Source organism: Stenella coeruleoalba, assembly GCF_951394435.1.
Source record: "Stenella coeruleoalba genome assembly, chromosome: 4".
NCBI lineage: Eukaryota > Metazoa > Chordata > Mammalia > Artiodactyla > Delphinidae > Stenella > Stenella coeruleoalba.
The window spans coordinates 76,190,351-76,209,278 of record NC_137149.1 but is presented as its reverse complement, the minus strand read 5'-3'; the positions used below and the strand labels follow the sequence as shown (position 1 = coordinate 76,209,278).

Sequence of the window (18,928 nt, the reverse complement as noted above, 5' to 3'; positions counted from 1 at the left end):
AAATGGAGAAGCTAGTGGGGTCAGGCTCTAGATAAGCCTGGCCAAAATCAACTGGACAACAGTTCTGTCCCTCTGTCAGCATCCCGTCCACAATGCAGCCATAGGGTATGGTGGGGGCCACAAATAACCTCAGAGGGAACCAGGCCACAGGTCTTAGTCCCACTTTAATGTTCCCTCTTTAGATTGTTTAGCATGTAGAATCCAATTCTCAGAAAACACAAAATTAAAACACTGCAGTTAAGTCAACAAATTCTTCCTCTTTTACAGAACTGGATGATTCTATGCATGTATTTGTGATTAGCTTTTCTCCAAAGGGAGAATTTTAAACTGGAAACAATTAGCAAGAAATTCTGAAAGCAGGTACATGATCAGGGCAAAAAGCATGGGTCCCAGAAAAGCAGGCAAGGAGTTAGTGTTTAAATCCCAGGTAGAAGGAATCAATTCTGCAAGCACGGTGCAGCCCCATCCTGGGAGTGACAATCTCCTATTAAAGGTCTTTAGACCCTCCCTCAGTATGACTGTCAGGCCCCAGGAGACAGGCCCTGGCTGTATGACCACAGGCACATGACTTAACACTCCATAGGGAACAGAGGCAATCCCACCTACCTCCAAGAACTTGGATGTTAGAGACAATACAGACAAGGGCATAGTACAGGGCCAAGGACAGAAATTACTCAAGTGACATTTATTATTACCACTGTTAATAACAATTTTATTATCACCCCTTCTCTCCATCAAAGCTTATTATTTTCTTTCTGACTTTTTTTGCTATACTCGAATAACTAAAAAGTTATATGCTCAGGTCCCCACAGGGTTTTCTTCTCCCGTTAGTGCTGTGGGTCATCCTGGTTTAATCAGTCCTTTTAAAGAATCACCAGCCATTCTTCTGGCTGACATTTTAATCAGGTTTTCCCAAGAATCCCAAAGGAGGGGGGAAATGGAATTGCAACAAGAAAATCCACTTTTCTCTACATGCCAGTAAATTATAACTTCCCAGCCGCTTCAGAAAAAGAACAAAAGACACATGGCAGAACATTTTTCTGGCTGAAAAAATTGACAAAGCAGAAGAACCAAATTCCTTGCAGTATTAACAGTGAAGCAGGGAGAGGGCCCAGGCAGTGGCAGGGAACAAGTGCAGTTCTGCAGAATCATGTCCTCAGTTACTCTAACTCCATACTGAAAGTGTTCATAGGACACCTTTGGGATAGAAGCAAAATTCTCTCCATGGATCCTTACAAACATTAAAAAGGAGAACACCTTTAAGTACCCAAAATAAAAGATAATATTCAAATAATCCATACAGGACTTTGTGCTCTGGTGCCGATTAATACTCTGTCGCTCAGTGTTTCTCTCTGAGAGACTCTTTCCATCCCTGTACGTCAGGTCTCCCCTGCAACAACTTTGGTACCTAAGATGGCTCTAAAACAGATGTCTGTTCTTTGGACATGAGTCAGTCTGGCTGCTGCAACAGTAGAGGGTGGCATAGCAGGAGTCAGACAACCTGAGTTTGCATCCTGGCTCAACAATGACCTACTTTGTGGCCTTAGGCAAGTTACTTAACCTCTCTGAATCTACAGCCACCTTGTCTGTAAAACAGAGATGCCGATATTACCTTCTGGTTCAGGCTGTGTGGAGATTAAATGGAGCAATGCATGTAAAGAGCTCAGCACACTTAATAAATGTCTGGGGGTTGAGAAGGAGGAGAAGTGGGAAGAGACCAGCAAGGACTATAACATCCTGACAGTGCTTGCTAGCTCCCATCCTCCTCCTCCCTCTCTCCCTACACCATCCATGCTCATTGCACCCACGGATTGGGGCTGGAAATCATAACCAACAAGTAACAACTGACACATATTATTTTGCAAGGGCCGCCCTATCAAAGTACCACAAACCAGGTGCCTTAAACAACAGAAATTTATTGTCTCACAGTTCTGGAAGCTGCAGGTCTGAGCAAGATGTGGGCAAGATTAGATCCTTCTGAGGGCTGTGAGAGAGAATCTGTTCCATGCCTCTCGCCCAGGCTCTGGTGTTCTGCTGGCGATCTTTGGCATTCCTTGGCTTGTAGAAGCACCGCCCTGATCTCTGCCTTCTTCTTCACTTGGCACTCTCCCTGTATGCATACTTCTGTGTCCAAATTTCCCCTTCTCAAAAGGACAACAGTCATATTGGATTAAGTCCCACTCTAATGACCTCATCTTAACTGATTACATGTGCAATGACTCTATTTTCAAATAAGGTCACAGTCTGCAGTACTGGGGGTTAGTTCTTCATCATATGAATTGGAGTGGCAGAGGTGGGGACACAATTCAACCCATAACACAACTAAGCCATGAGACCCTGGGCAAGTCACTTATCCTCTGCACCTCTGATTCCTCAGGTTTGGTGCAAGGACTACAGCAGAGCTATCAGTGCACTCCCCACATGCTCTTGGGCCTTGCCAGTGTGCCAGTGTGGGGCAGGCAGCCAGAACTTCAACCGCCTAAGGGCTTTCCCTGGCAGTCAAAGTCATTCTGCCTCTGCCACATGAAGGCAGAAGTTCCAGAGAATTAATATTCCCCGGGAGAGGTCCTTAACCAATCCAAGACACACACGAGTTGGTGTGTAAGTACCCCAGACCCTTTGCCCTCTGGTGAGGTAATTCTTAGGCACATATTTCTGCCAGTTCACAAAGCCTCCAGGGGCATGAAGCTCCAGTTGTCCACCTTTTATTATATGCCTGCCCTTTCCCATCTCACTTCCCATTTCCCTACTGGGGTTTCTTCACCTCTCAAATAAACTATTGATACTAAAATACTAGTCTCAGTGTAGTCTTCTGTTACTGTGATGATTAAATAAATTAATATTTAGAATAGAGTCTAGTTAGTACCAAATAATTACTGGCTGTTATTATTCTTACCATCAACGTTCTGTTTTACATAGCGCAGCTGGGCCATGAAGCACCAGCCCCAAGCAGCAAAGTCATCGGATGGCGCTGTTTTACTCACAAGCCTCTGGCAAGTACGTAAATGAAGAGGCAGCAGGAGCTTATTCTTCTGCATCTGATGTGGCTGTCCTCTCACTAGGGAGACATAGGAACTAGCAAGACCTCTCAGCAGCTCATTTTCCCTTAGGGATGAGAACAGAGGTCATTGATTTTGAGGCCTCGGCTCCACTGGAGAGGCAGCAAAGTGTAGTGTTTAAGATCACTCGCTCTGATCTGAACAGGCCTGGATTTCAATGGTGGTTCTGCCGCTTTCTAGTAGCATGATCTTCAGTAAGTTGCTTGATCTCTCAAGTCTCAGCTTCCACCTCTAGAAAGTGGGCATAATGATAGTTGTTCTCAAGGACTAAATAAGGTAAAGCATGCACAGGCAATATTAAGAGCTCAATAAAGGTTAATTACCATTATTATTCATTTTTCATTCTTTTTTATACTGTAGATATGGGTCTGGGCATTCCTATGACATCTCGCTCTTCCCCCAGGCCTTCTCATTTTCACCTCTATTTCCCTCCCACATGCCTGGCATATAGTAGGCACTCAACAAACGTTTCAAATTGTGAATGAATAAATGAATGATGCGAGGATGATTTAAGCTATTATTCATTTTTTACATTCTGCCGCTTCCAGAAAGGACCTGAGGAAGTTGAGAAATTAATTATATGAGTTAGAGTTTATAGGTGCCGACAGCCACCACCAAATGTAAAACATACAAAGTTTCCAAATAGGCTAAGATTGGAAGCGTTAATTAATTAATGCTAACTCTTCCTGCCTGAGCGAAGGCCTCAAGCTAATAACATTCTGAAACTGTTGAAAAGCAGTTATAGTCACAAAACCAGGGTACACCAGGAGTCCACTGGGAGCTTTAATAACATTACACCTGAACTCTTCATGTCAGGAGGGAACTCAAGAGACCATTCACAAACTGAGGCAAGATAGAGGAAAAAGCCTCACTCAGCAAATAACATGCCATTAACTTGGCCTGTGTGGATAGTACTCAGGGAAGTAATAATTGAGTCAATAAAAAATCAGACTGGACAACAGGCCAAAATGGGGGAGGGGTGAAAACTGCCATTTCATGAGGAAATACTGAGTGAGACAAGTTTGGAATATGTGGGTCACTATATCATTGTATCTTAAGTACAATGCACATTGAAAAAAATGGTAGTAGTGACAGTATAATGACGCAATGCGGGTAGTAATCATGTAACAAAAACAATGGCTAAAGAGTATTGTGTTCTTCCTACATCCAAAGCATTGTCCTAAGCACCTTATCCATATCTAATCCTCATTTAATCTTCAAAACACCCCCACAAGCTAAATTCCATGAAAATCCTCACTTTGCATTTAAGGGAGCTGAGGCCCAGAGAGTTTCTGTGACTTATTTTTCATGTATTATCTCATTTAATCCTCACCTCAATGCTTTGAGGGGATCACCATTTGTCAGATAAGAAAACTGAAGCACAAAAAGGTTAATAATTTGGCCAAGATCACACATCTAGTAAGTACTAAACCAGGGTTCAGAGCCATCCAACTGACCCCAGAGCCAGTACTAACATGCTGGTTGCTACATGAAATATATTTAAATTCACCACAAGGAATATCATGAAAAGTTTGGTTGTATATTTATAGTAATAATAACAGCAAACCCTTATATAGAACTCACTGTGTGAGCCTGGAACCGCTTTCAATAATTATCCTTACAACAGCCCTCTGGGGCAGAGAGTACATTATGCCCATTTTACAGGTAAGAAAAGTGAAGCAGAGCGGAAAAGGGTACAGAGTCACACAGTAAGTAGTGGAGCCAGAGTGTCTAGAGTGTGTGTTTGTAACCACTCTGCTCTCCTGCCTAAGAATGATGTTCTGAAGCCATGTTGAACAGTGTGGTGACGAATAATGGTAAAAAAGAAATCAGCAACAGCAGTGAATTTCCTTCCAAAGCCTCATCTTATCACAGAGGGGTATTCATATCATCATTATGTTTCAATGCCAATAATTCCTTTTAAAATTGTTGGTCTAATCTGGGAGAAAATTTTCTTGCTCCCAAAAAAGAGAAAACATACAAATAGAAGCATGGTGTTGTACTGCAGACCATGATGAGACGCAGAGGAGAACACGCTGCATCCCAAACACCTGTCATTTCTGTCCTAAACAACAAAGCCCTCTGCTGTCTACCGGGTGGTAGCAGTGCTCACGACTGTAGATGCTGCCCATGAGGAACTGGAACTGCAGTTCTACTGTGTCCTCCCTGCCTTTGGAGAACAAGCCCTAACTTTCATTTTTTATATACCCTGCCGCTTCTTTTCTGTAAACACTATTGTGAGAAGAGACCCATACAGAGATAAGCTGGGAGACACAGGCCTGTTAAAAATACCTTTTGTACCCACAAAATGTGAATGTGCTTGCCACTGCTAACTGTGCTGATAGGAGGCCCTTCTGAGCTGTAAGCACTGCTTGCTCTCCCCACCGCTAAAACATCTCCATCTGCAGTGCATGTTATAGAGAGGCAGTCACAAAAGATCAAACAAAATGGCTGGAAAGGGTTAGTCTCCATTTTTATTAATGTTCTAAGCTCCAGGAAGGCCAGTGTGCCGCAGCAGTGGTGTCTGTCCCACAACGCAAAGCTCCGACCCACGGGGTGACCCATACTTCCAATTCTCGTCAGTGATTCCTATCTGCTAAACTTGCTAGGAAGGAGGTCTTGTACAGAGTGTGCCTGGGGTCTACAAATCAAAGGAGTAGCATCAGGGTCCGGATCTGGGGAGCCTTTAGATGCCTCATTCTGGATTCCCATACCACCCTGTGTTTACCCCATCTCAATGCACATCAATCACACTGTACTGACATTGCCCAGGAACACGATGGCAGGTCTCACTCAATAGGCAATAATAGCTCTGTGATCAGAAAACAGGTCCACTTTTGCTTCTGTAGAACTTGGCACCGTATCTAGCTGATATAAGCACTCAACGATGACTCAGGAGGCAGCTTGTAGAGTTAGTACCAGTCTCAGCTAGTGTTAAAAACAAAACAAAACCAAAAAAAAAAAAAAAAAAACCCACCAAATGGGGCTTGTTTTCATCATCCTTCACTGAGTGATTGCTTCACTGTACTAGACATTTTGGGGCTGGACTGTCTCATTTTACACTTACAAGCAACCTTATTATGTAAGTAACATAATTATCCTTATTTTACTAATGAGGAAATGGAGGCTCAGAGGGATTAAGTAACTTGCCCAAGATCACACAGTTAGTGGTATGAGCTAGGATTTGAAACCAGGAAATTTGATTCCAGCTTGCATGAAATTAACCACACCCTTCCATACATCCCCTTAGGATACAAGTTCCATTTTTCACATTTCTTCACACACCCCCCAACAACTGCCTTCCGCCACCGTCACCCCACCTCAGCCCATCCACCCGCGTTCTTTATCGTTAACTTTACCGAGGTAAAAAGGCTGGAAGGCAGAGTACACAGCACCCTTATTACTGACCCTAAACCTGGACCCAGATCTTATATTCCAGATCAGACCAGACAGGCCTAGGTTAGAACACCTCTGTCCTGCGTGGTGCAGGGAAAGGCCCCTCTGGTAGAAGTATATGCTCCGGCCACCAGCGCACTGCCTGGATGACCTCAGGCAAATTTCCAACCTGTCTGAGATCTACCTATTTAAAGCATGAGGAGAATAATTCTTGCCCTACATTTTTCCTGGATTAGTTTCTGTGAAAATTACCTAAGGCCAGGGCAGACAAGAGTGCTTTGACCATTATGGAGTAGTCTTGTCACCAGCAAAGCCCACTGGGGTCCCCAGGATAAAATAAGAGGGAATCTAGGTGATAAGGTCTAACCTCTTCTTTTGTGCTTAGTCTAGTTTCACTAGCCTATAGGGGGCCGTGTGCAGAGGCCTCGCCCTTAACATGTCAGATTCTGCACAAGACACCTCAGTGCGGTGGGCTGTGTGCAGCGCACCTCCCTTCAAGATGGCAGCAGCGGGCTGCGTGCAGAACCACTGCACCTGGCACTGTGATCTGGAGCCACGTAAGCAGCACAGCTGCACCTGCCCCTTGAGAGCTCCACCCCCTCCCACAGCCCGCTGAAGAGATACCTATAAAACAGCCCTTTCAGGGAAAGCGTGTTCACATCTCTCCGTTCTTTAACCAAAGAATAAAATTTTCTTTCACTTCTGAACCAAGCTCAGTCTTGTTCTACTGGTTGGGGCTGGACTTGAAAGGATTGGTTACTTTCTCCGCCAATGAGAAGAAGGTGGCGTCAAGATCCAACAACTCTTATTTAGACAATGGAGATAAATTGCCTTTATTTACTTATTTTTCTGCATCTAATAACAAAGAGCGAAAAAGAAAACCTCCTTTCTCTCCAACAGAGAGACACGAAGAGACTGAGGGACAGAAAAAGAGAAAGGCAGCAGAGAGATGGGACACAGGCAGTAAGACAGGGAGGGGGGGAACACAGACTGAGAGAGAATCAGAGACAAAGAGACAGAGGGCTCGAGAGAGAGACAAAGTCAGAGAGAGGAGCCAGAGAGAAAATGGTTTACGTCTATTCCATTAGATGCCACAAGTAAACCAAGATTGGGCATAAACCTAATTTTAATAACTTAAATTCTCTCTTCCCCCAACTAGTTGACCTTTAACTCCCTCCTTCCTAGCGGTCCCTCTACTGCATCACAGCACACCCACGTCAACTACGTAATCACTCAGAAGCGTACGGGGTGGGAGGGGGTCCTGTTTAGAAGAACCATGCTGCCAAGTGAAGAAGCCATTTTGGTTGCACACCAACACCTGCCCTTGCACCTGGTTTGTGACTTGGCATTTTCCCATCTGGGTCTCCTGCAGTGTTCACTGCTCAGCATCTTACCCTCACTGCTGTTACCAGCCCCTGAGCAAAGAAGATGTGTTGGCCATCTTGGGGTTCACTGATGGGCTTGAGGTTAGACTGCTCCAGGTAAATCGGGGACGAGCACCCAAACACTCTGGCCAGTGTTCAGGTGAGGTGAGGACTACCAACCTGCCACAGGCCCAAGAATGACAAGCCCACTTCTGAGGAATAACAGTGATGCTTTCTTCTGCCTGAAGGATAAAGGATAGGGCCCACACTTGTGGTGGAAACATTTAGTCCTTCAGCCCAAGTCCTGACAGCCCGATGACTGACTCTTCCAGCGACCTAGCTCCTGGCTGTTGTTGATCACCTCAAAGACTGCTCATTCAGGCACCCTCTTCATATCCACAACTGACACCCTTCTTACTTGCTAGATGGAAGTGAATAGCCACCTGCCTTATACTTGTCCCTTGCATGGCAGTTCCCTTGTCACAGACATCTGATACAGCCTCCTGATGTGATGATAAAGACAGGAAAGGTAAGGCTCAGGGGAGCATGTAGACTGCTACTTAATACTCATGGAGCACCTACTATATGCCAGGTACTGTCTGAGGCCACTACACAAGCCACCTCACGTAAGCCTCTGATCCTAGCTGCAAGGAAGTTATCACTTTCCCCCAGCTGAGAGACATGGAAACTGAGACTCAACAAGTCTTTTAGCGGCTCGAGTACGGGCATGTAGCAGTCAGAGTGTCATGGCTGGGATGGAAATCTTAGACCCCACATTCAGGCACATCAACAGATCTCCCTACAATCACCCTGACAGGACTTCAGAAGCAGATTTACTTTTGAAGGGAAAAAAATCGCACAGAGGGTAGATCAGGTTTGTGCTGGCCAATTAGAGCTTGGAAAACAAAGTTCTGGAGCCCTCCATTTGTCCACCATGAACAATCCCTTTGATTTGCCACTTCCCATCTCTGTGCACTCGATAAAATGGAAGTGCTCATATATACAATGGAATATTACTCAGCCATAAAAAGAAATGAAATTGAGTTATTTGTAGTGAAGTGGATGGACCTAGAGTCTGTCATACAGAGTGAAATAAGTCAGAAAGAGAAAAACAAATATCGTATGCTAACACATATATATGGAATCTAAAAAAAAAAAAAATGGTTCTGAAGAACCTAGGGGCAGGACAGGAATAAGGACGCAAATGTAGAGAATGGACTTGAGGACACAGGGAAGGGGAAGGGTAAGCTAGAACGAAGTGAGAGAGTGGCATGGACATATATATATATACACTACCAAATGTAAAATAGATAGCTAGTGGGAAGCAGCTGCATAGCACAGGGAGATCAGCTCAATGCTTTGTGACCACCTAGAGGTGTGGGATAGGGAGGGTGGGAGGGAGTGAGACGCAAGAAGGAAGAGGTATGGGGATATATGTATATGCATAACTGATTCACTTTGTTATAAAGCAGAAACTAACACACCATTGTAAAGCAATTATACTCCAATAAAGATGTTTAAATAAATAAATAAAAATAAATTTTAAAATTTTAAAAATAAATAAATTTATGGGGTGGGGGAATGGAAGTGCTGGCTACTTACAGAAGAGGTTTCTAAGAAATCCAAAACCTTACTTGTAGTATCCTTACTACAAGTGTCTTGAACAATGAAAACTGCTTTCCTAAGTGAAACTAGACTCGAGTGGTTTGTTCTGCCCCATTATAAGTCATCCAGTCAGTAGAAGTGTTTGTGTGATTTTTTTTCAAAGTTCGGAAAACAACCTGAGGAGATAATAAAATACCATCCTCTTTATTGAAATCTGAGATTCCCTAAAGCTGAATACTGCACATTGTGGTGTTTGATTGCCCTAAATGAAAATGTTGGAAGATAAAGAATTCCCTCGGCTCTAACCTTCAAGGAGCAAACCATGTCCAGAGGCAAGGAAACACAACCAGTCTAATACATTCTCCCCCTGCTAAATTCCACATTCTGCAAAAATTCTCTCTTCTAACTACATTAGTGCAGAAGGCAATCAATACAAAAATGCCAGGTTCATCCTAAGGGATCCCAATTGCAAAACAAAAACTCTAAGCTGCTCAGTACCAAAACTTAAATGGTTGACCCCTTATTCTGTGTGGCAACCTCTTCGAGATACTCATACATCTTGGTTTTCAAAGTGAAAGCTTGTTCTAATGAACCATGAATTGTGTTGTTATAGTCTGATGTAAGGCAAGGTTTTTGTAACCAAATGGGGGGCCTTTGCTACAGGAACCTTTAGGAAGGACTGGTTAGGTTTATAGCACCCTCTGATAAGACCATCACCTCCTTACAACACCTAAAATACAATGATGACCCTACACGTACACTTCCGCCTCTTAAGTGATTCATTATTTATGCTTCAGGTTGATGTTAAGAAAGTGCTCCATACTTTCTCCAGAGCTCACCAGAGGAAAGCCACTGTGTAACAATCATAATAAATCAAATTCCTCATCAGTCCCATTCCCTTCCTGTCACTGCTACAGGACGTCCTGAGAAAACAGGAAAATGAGAAAAAGCCAATTAATGTGACTTCACTTAACAGGGAGGACAAATCTGAAGAGTAAAGTCATGGTGGGCAGGGAAGGTTTGATTATAACTTTGTTTAGAAAAATGAAAGTATGTATTAAGAGAATATGTGTATTATGTCTTATATTTAACAGAATGTAGACTCTAAACATCTTTAAACACTGCCTTAATGTGGAGGGGGCGGGGTCCGTTTTTTCCCCCCAAAATAATTGAATGACTATTCAATTTCAGATCCATCACTTCCCATTTGAGTTTTAAAGAACGATCATAAAAAGGGCTATTTTTGCAAAAACATTAAAGGTTTCTTCAGTTTTTTCATGGGTCTCTATTTTCTTTTGATCTTCATATCATTCTCTTTTGAGGCATTGTTCTAGTTATTATGGCTACATTAATTACCCCCAAAACTTAGTGCCTTGAAATAACAATACCTAGCTTGCTCACAAATGGGCAGTATGTGCAGGATACAGTGGGGACAGCTTGTCACTTCCACCTGTCATCAGCTGGGGCAGTCTGGGGGCTTGGGATCATCTGCCAGCCTGCTCTTTCTTATGTCTGGCACATGGGCTGGAAAGACTCAGCTGAAGGCCAAAACAGCAAGGGTTCCTTGGGCTTTTTTCTCTCTCTCCCTGATCAAACCACGTGGTCTTTTTAGCATAGTGGCCTCAGATGGCTGGATTTTATACATGGCACTTCAAGGCCCCTGAGAGAGAAGGCAGAAGCCATATCACTTTTTATGACCTAGGCTGGGAAATCACACAGCATCATTTCTGCCACATTCTATGCCTTAGAAGCAAATCTCTAAAGCCAGCCCATTTTCAAGGGGAGAATTAGGCTCTACCTTCTTTAAGAGGAGTGTCAAAGAATATGTGAACGTGTTTTTAAATTACCAAAACCATCTATCATGTCTTCTTTGTTGATTTTCTATTCTGATTGTTGACTGGTTCAACTCTGCCAGATCCATTTGTCATTGGTTCTCTGTAAATCTGTCATGTCAGATCCATGACAGCTGGAATTTTTATCTGACTTATTCAGGGATAGTCTCCAATACCTAGTACCTGCTACATGGAAGGTGCCCAATAAATATCTGCTGATTCGACAGTTCTCCAATATCACTTTCATTACCTTCATGAAATCGTGCATCCTTTATAAGATTTGTAATTTTACTCTGCAACCAGTTTTCCTTTTCTTTTTATGTACTGTCTGAAGTTAACAACTTAAGGCAATCAACAAGAGACTAGTTTAAAACGATGTAATAAGATGAACAGAGATAGAAGCTATTATTACCCAAGGATATTGAAATGGGGTTAATATTATAATTGGTCACTTCATTTTGCGGCAGGGGGGGCACATAAGGAGCTCTGTTTCCTGCATGAAAGCTCATAACTGCAAGGGCCCAGATAATGAAGACTTAAATAACAAGGACTCACAGATTACCTTTGAGCAAATCAAAATCTCTCCTAGCTTCAGGTTTTTCAGTCATAAAAGGGCATTATCCCTCAAGTTCTAACATCTTGATGATTTCAGAACTTGGAATTTTAGATCAGGGTCATAGATATAGACATTTAGCATCCATGATGACAAACATAATTAATAATACTAGACAGCACATTCTCTGATTTCAAACTATATAACAAAGCTATAATAATCAAAATAATATGGTATTGGCAGACATAGATCAGTGAAACCAAACAGAGAGCCCAGAAATAAACCCATGCATGGTCAAGTAATTTATGACAAAGGGGCCAAGAACATACAATGGGAGAAGAACATCTCTTCAATAAATGGTGTTGGGAAAACTGGACAGCCACATGCAAAAGAATGAAACTAGACCACTATCTTACACCACACACAAAAATTAACTCAAAATGGGATTGACATATATATACTAATATGTATAAAATGGATAACTAATAAGAACCTGCTGTATAAAAAAATAAATTAAATTGAAAAATTCAAAAAAACAACAAAAAAATTAAAACAGCCTGAGCTTGCATTCAGGAAAAAAAAAACGTTTTAAAGATTTGAATGTAAGATCTGAAACCATTAAACTCTTAGAGGAAAACAGAGGCAATAAGCTCCTTGACGTCAGTCTTGGCAATGACTTTTTGGGTCTGACACCAAAAGCAAAGACACCAAGAGCAAAAATAAACAAGTGGGACTAGATAAAATTAAGTTTCTGCACAGCAAAGTAAACTGTCAACAAAATGAAAAGGCAGTTTGCTGAATGGGAGAAAATATATGCAAATCATATAAGGGATTAGTATCCAAAATATATAAATAACTCACACAACTCAACAGCAAAAAACCAAACAAATCCAATCTAAAAATGGGCAGAGATTCAGATGGCCAACAGGTACATGGCAAGATACCCAACATCACTAATCATCGGAAAAATGCAAATAAAAACCACAATGAGCAAAACTACAATGACGTATCACCTCACAGCAGTCAGAATGGCCATCATCAAAAAGTCTACAAACAGTAAGTGCTGGAGAGGGTGTGGAGAAAAGGGAACCCTCCTACACTGTTGGGAATGTAAATTGGTACAGCCACTATGGAGAACAGTATGGAGGTTCCTTAAAAAACTAAAATAGAGCTACCATATGATCCAGCAATCCCACTCCTGGGCAATCCCTCTGGGATTAACATATACACAGTACTATGTATAAAACAGATAATCAACAAGGACCTACTGTATAGCACAGGGAACTCTACTCAATATGCTATGATAAGCAAAAAAATCTGAAAAAGAATAGATATATGTATATGTGTAACTAAATTACCTTCCTGAAACTAACACAACATTGTAAATCAACCATATGCCAATATAAAATAAGAATTAAAAAAATAAAGTCAGTATATTAATCACACACAAAAACAAAACCCACAATGCAATATCACCTCATACCTGTTAGAATGGCTATTACCAAAAAGGCAAGCAATAACAAACACTGATGAGGATGTGGTGAAAAGGGAACCCTTGTGCACTGTTGGTGAGAATGTAAATTGATGCAACTAATATGGAAAACAGTATGGAGGTTCCTCAAAAAAATTAGAATAGAACTATCCTATGACCAGAAACTCCACTTCTGGATATTTACCCAAAGAAAATGAAAACACTAATTTGAAAAGATATATACACCTCCATGCTCACTGTAGCATTATTTACAATGCCAAGACATGGAAAACCTAAATGTCCATTGATGGATGAATGGATAAGGAAAATGTGGTATATTAGTATATATGTGTAAATGTGTGTGTGTGTATTTGTGTGTCTGTGTGTGTATATATATTATGGAATATTATCCAGCCATAAAAAATAATGAAATCGGGCCATTTCTGACAACATGGATGGACTTGGAAGGCTAAGTGAAATAAGTCAGACAGAAAAAGATAAATACCATATAATCTCACTTGTATGTGGAATCAAAAAAAAAATCTCATTGATACAGAGAACAGATTGATGGTTACCTGGGGGTGGGGGTGGAAGGCGGAGTTGTGGGTGAAATGGGTGAAAGGGTTCAAAAAGTACAAATTTCCAGTTATAAAATGTGTAAGTCATGGGAACGTAGTATACAGCACAATGACTATAGTGACTATACTATATTTCATATTTGAAAGTAGCTAGCTAGAGGATCTTGAAAGTTCTCCACACAAGAAAAAAAATTGTAACTATGTATGGCAATGGATGTTAACTGGACTTATTGTGGTGATCATTTTGCAATATATAGAAATATCGAATCATTACACTGTACACATGAAACTAATATGTTATGTCAATTATAACTTGATTTTTAGAAATTTTAGTAACAATAATAAATACTGATGTCTAACATAACTATTTATTATTTACTATGCTATCACGCATTATGCTTTCCATGTATTACCTCATATAACCTTTATAGCAAACCTTTGATATAGGCGTTATTATTTCTATTCTTCCAATGTTCAAATAAACTACAGACTTTCCTCTGATAATGTGATGGAAACAGGACCAAACTCAAGACTAACAGCAGAGTGCATGCTGATAACCAGCCATGCCTTCTCACTTCCCATTACTGCAACACAAAATGATTATATCAGGCCTGGCTGTGAAACTAGTCATACTGGAAGAGGGAGCCTATAGTAAGGGTCTGCCTCAGGCCCCAGCAAAGAACATTAAATTACAAGAAAGACCAGATTATAACCCAGCTTCATAGACAGCTTTCTGTATATGCTGACACGTATCTTTCTCTGGTCTCCCAACAGATTTTCTGAATAACTCTAATTCAAAAATCTCTCTTCTCAATTAACCAGAGAACATTTTTTCCTAGATGGTTGTCACTGCTTCCATTCTACCCTAAAATTACACAGAAGTAAGCGTTTGACCCATTTTTAAGTAGTGTGTTTAGAATACCATATTTAAAAACCAAGCTAGAAATTAGAGATAGCAAGGGTCTTTGTCTCTAAAGCTGATCCCCAAAAGCTCAAAATACTTTGCAGACATTATCTAATTCACTGTCACAACAAAGCTGGCGTTATCTTCTCCATTTTGCTCATGGAGAAACTGAAATAAGAAAATTATAGCCTGACTTTGACATTGTAAGAGGTGCTTCTGTTAACCCTATCACAGAAGCTAGTTGAGGGAAGGTTGGAAAAGAGCCAGACTGGCAGTGTTGTAGACTAGTTTTCATTCCGACTTCATCAAACATGCCTCAGTACCCTAGAGATAAAAGAGTGGTTAGATGAGCCAGACACTCTTCAACTAGAAGAGCTCAGCTTTGCATAGATTTTTTTTTTTTAATCTATCTATCTGTCTATCTTTGGCTGCACTGGGTCCTCATTGCTGTGTCCGGGATTTCTCTAGTTGCGGCGAGCGGGAGCTACTCGTTGTGGTGGCTTCTCTTGTGGAGGAGTACAGGCTCTAGGCACGCGGGCTTCTGGAATCGTGGCGCTCAGGCTTACTTGCTCCGTGTCCCCTGCACTGGCAGGCGGATTCTTAACCACTGCGGCACCAGGGAAGTCCCTGAATAGATTTTTATCTGCTTTTATAGATTTGTATTTTGTGAAGGATTTCCTTAAAGGATCGACTTCTGAAAATCTGATAAAAAACACTGACCTGGCAATATTTTGGTTGTGTCACCTTAAAAAAATAAACATTTGGTAACATTCAATGGCTATTCAAAAGCCCAAAAGTAATCATTAATGGCAAACCCTGAGTTTCTCCTATGTGCCCAGGGCTATGCTAAGCACATTACAAGCATTAACTTATTGCATCATGGTAAACAACCATTTTACTGATGAGTAAACTGAAGCTTAGAAAAGTTAAGCAACTTGCCCAAGATCATCAAGCTGATGAGTGGTGGAACCAAGATAGAACCAAGATAAAACCAAGCAGCCTACCTGTCCCTTTTTTTCTTAGAGGCTATGCGCAGGCTCCTGGGGTGTCAATCCCACGTCTGCCAAGGTACAAGGCCGCAGCAACGCAAAACACGCCGTTTCTTTGTCGCAGGGGTCAGCTGTCCCTCCCGGCAGCAGCCAGGGCCCAGAAGTCTTCCCAGGAGACAGTCACTACCAGTATCTGGCGCCTCTCCACGGAAGAACAGCCTCAGAGCATTGTTCTCTCTTTCTGACCCAGCCCAAGTGCCAGCACGCTGTGGTGGGGCAGGTGGCTTCTTCACCAAGTCCCTCAATCAGGAAATGCTTTCTTCTTGTGAACACCACGGGAGACGCTCCAGGGGCCTGGTCTGAGTAGGCGAAATATGGGGCTTCCCACAAAGAGAAGCAAGGCACGCTGGAGCCTTCAGGGCGCACTTTGTGGCGATGAATGGGAGAGGACAAGGAAAGTAAGGCTCAGTCCAGATATTGGGGCAGGCAGAGAACGGCAGCGAACGCGGCAAACATACCGCAACCCGGCCGAAGACGCCGCCGCCTCCTTTTCCCAGAGGAAGCCCGATCTCGCGGGATCTCGCGGGAGTTCTGCAGAGGTGGACTGGAAAGCCCCGGAATGAAAAACACCTGGTAAGGATTCTGGCTTTTGCTACCTTTCAAGGAAACCTCGACCCTCACGGAATCTCGCGGGAGTTCTGCAGAGGCGGACTGGAAAGCCCCGGAATGAGAAACACCCGGTAAGGATTCTGGCTTTTGCTACCTTTCAAGGAAACCTCGATCCTCACGGACACTTTCCCATTCTGCGCCCCCTTCTCCCCACCGCCTGCTCCCTAGTCAGTTACAGCGCTGCGGCTGGCTCGCCCCAAGGGCTAATTTGGGTGTGGGAGACCAACCATCCTCTTGCCCTATGGAGCTTCAGGGGCAGGACCGCCTGAGGCCTGGTTGGGGCAGTGAACTGCGCATGCGCCACCGCAAGTTTCTAGGCCTGCAGGAGGCCCAGGGCAGGGGCTCTGGGTTGGGGCTTCGATAGGGCCGATCTAATGCATGCCAAGGTCCAAAGCAGGAGCAACCCAACACAGTCCTTGCTGTTAACCATGCTGCTACCCGGTCTCTAACCTAATGAAGTCCCTGTTAAAGATAGAACTAGAATCTGTACTCCTTACAAAGACTACAGAACAGACAAAAGCAAAGGCAAGGTGTTATAAAGAATTTGGGTAGTTTTTGTCCTGAGTTCCTGGAAGGAAGCCTCTGAATCCTTGGAATTTCCATAGTAATAGGAGTGTCTTTGTTATTCTTAGTGGACCCTGATAGTTTATGCTAACAAGATCATTCAAGATGAACCCTCTGTAGTTTAAGCTAATGACAGCACTCAGGATGGGGGCCAGCCACACCTGAAACACCACCATTTGACTAGGTGGTTGAGGCTTTGAACCGTAGTGATATCAGCCTGATCTCTGGGGAAGACTAGAGATTGATTTCAACCTTTTGGCCAGTAATTCAGTGAATTGTGCCTGCATAATGAAGCCCCAATAAAACTCCAGACACAGAAGTTCTAATGAGCTTTCCTGGTTGGCAGTACTGTGCCTGTATTGTTACACACTGATGAGTCTGACTCCAGGGTAGGAGGAAACCTCATGCTATGCATCTCTTCTGTCTGGTTCTGATTTTTATCCTCCTTGCTGTAATAAAATGGTAGTCATAAGTATAGCACTTTCCTGAGTTCTGTGAGTCATTCTAGCAAATTATTCCAAAGTGGTGGGCACCCCCAAATTTGTACTGATTGGTCATAAATGAGCATAGCTTGGGAACCCCCGCGTCTGTGGCTGGTGTCTGAAGTAGGGAAATCTTGTGGAGGACCGTGCCCTTAACCTGTAAAGTTTGGCCTAAATCTGGGTAGTTAGTGTCAGAAGTCATTGCTCAAAGCTATGTGGAAACTCCTATATTCATCTCAACTTGGCTAAAAAATATTTTCAGGATTCAGAACCCACCAACACACGGCTTTCATGAGCCACATTATTCTCAGGGCTGTTGCTTCTGTGTCCGTGCTTCATTATCCCACTTAAGCAGGTGATCTTAATTTAACCCACCAGACCCAGGGCTCATTCAGGATAATGAGGAACCACCACAGCTGCCTCAAGATCCCCACGGGGTGGGGGGGGAAATCTCTGCTCATTGGCTCTATGAGTTTTCCTCCCTTACACTTTTATTCTTTTTGCACCTCCACTGTGAAACAATCTAAGATTTTGTTGCTCATTAAAATAAAAAGGGAATCTTTTGCACTGTTCTTCAGATCTCTAACTGGCTACAAGTCTGGACACAGGCTTTAAGAACACTAAGTATATTTATTAGATGAGAAAATGCATAGAATAGATCAGTGATTTAAGATAAGATTTGAATTAAGCTTAGGAAAGGGGATAGAATCTCAGAATTATAGGATTAATGTCACTCTTATAAAGAACTAAGTAGCAAATTTGGAAGCTATAAAAGTCCTCAAAGATTATCTAGTTCAAGACCTTCATTTTGGTTGTTAGCTAGACTCACTGTGGTGATCATTTTGCAATATATAGAAATATCGAATCATTATGTTGTACACCTAAAGCTCATATAACATTATATGTTAATTATATCTCAATTTTTAAGAAATTTATTTTGCAGGTGAGGAAACTAAGTCCCAAAAAGGTCACAGTGAAATGTCTTCCCCTAAATTACAAAGGAACCTGAAGACAGTATTTTCTTGGAGTGTATTTTATTTTTAGATGTCAAACTTGCTAAAATTCTTTTTTCCAAGGCAGAAAATTCAAACCATCAACGTGATATCTTATTCTCATCATTTGAAAATGTCACTGGTAATAGAATGATCTCATGATTATATCATGACAATGTGGGAATCTTGCAGGTTTTTGGAAAGAAGGGTCTCAGTTTTTATTTCCATAGAAGCTGTTCTCTTTCTAGGAGAGTAAGGGAGTGAAAAATAGGTATCCTAGATCCTCTTTCTAGAGCTACAGAGAGTTTCTATGCCTCTTTTCTGAATTGTTCCCAGTTCTTCAGTTATAAAATTGGATGACATAAAACATGGCTCGTTTTCATAGTAGATGTATTTCTGATAGTGCTTCAGTCATATTCTTAATCCAGCAAGGGACTTTGCAATTTAAAAAAATCCTAATGTGAATTCTT

General features: G+C 42.2%; 1 protein-coding gene across 11 annotated transcripts in view; it reads right to left on the bottom strand.

Moving 5' to 3' along the window:
- LOC307185259 (uncharacterized protein) overlaps positions 1-16,823 on the bottom strand; it is a 1,189,055-nt gene extending 1,172,232 nt beyond the window's left edge. For all 11 annotated transcript variants that reach the window (XR_013827927.1, XR_013827928.1, XR_013827929.1 and 8 more), the window contains exon 1: positions 15,767-16,823. The gene's annotated coding sequence lies outside the window, so the exon portion shown is untranslated. The remainder of the gene's footprint in view (positions 1-15,766) is intronic.
- Positions 16,824-18,928: the final 2,105 nt, after the last annotated feature.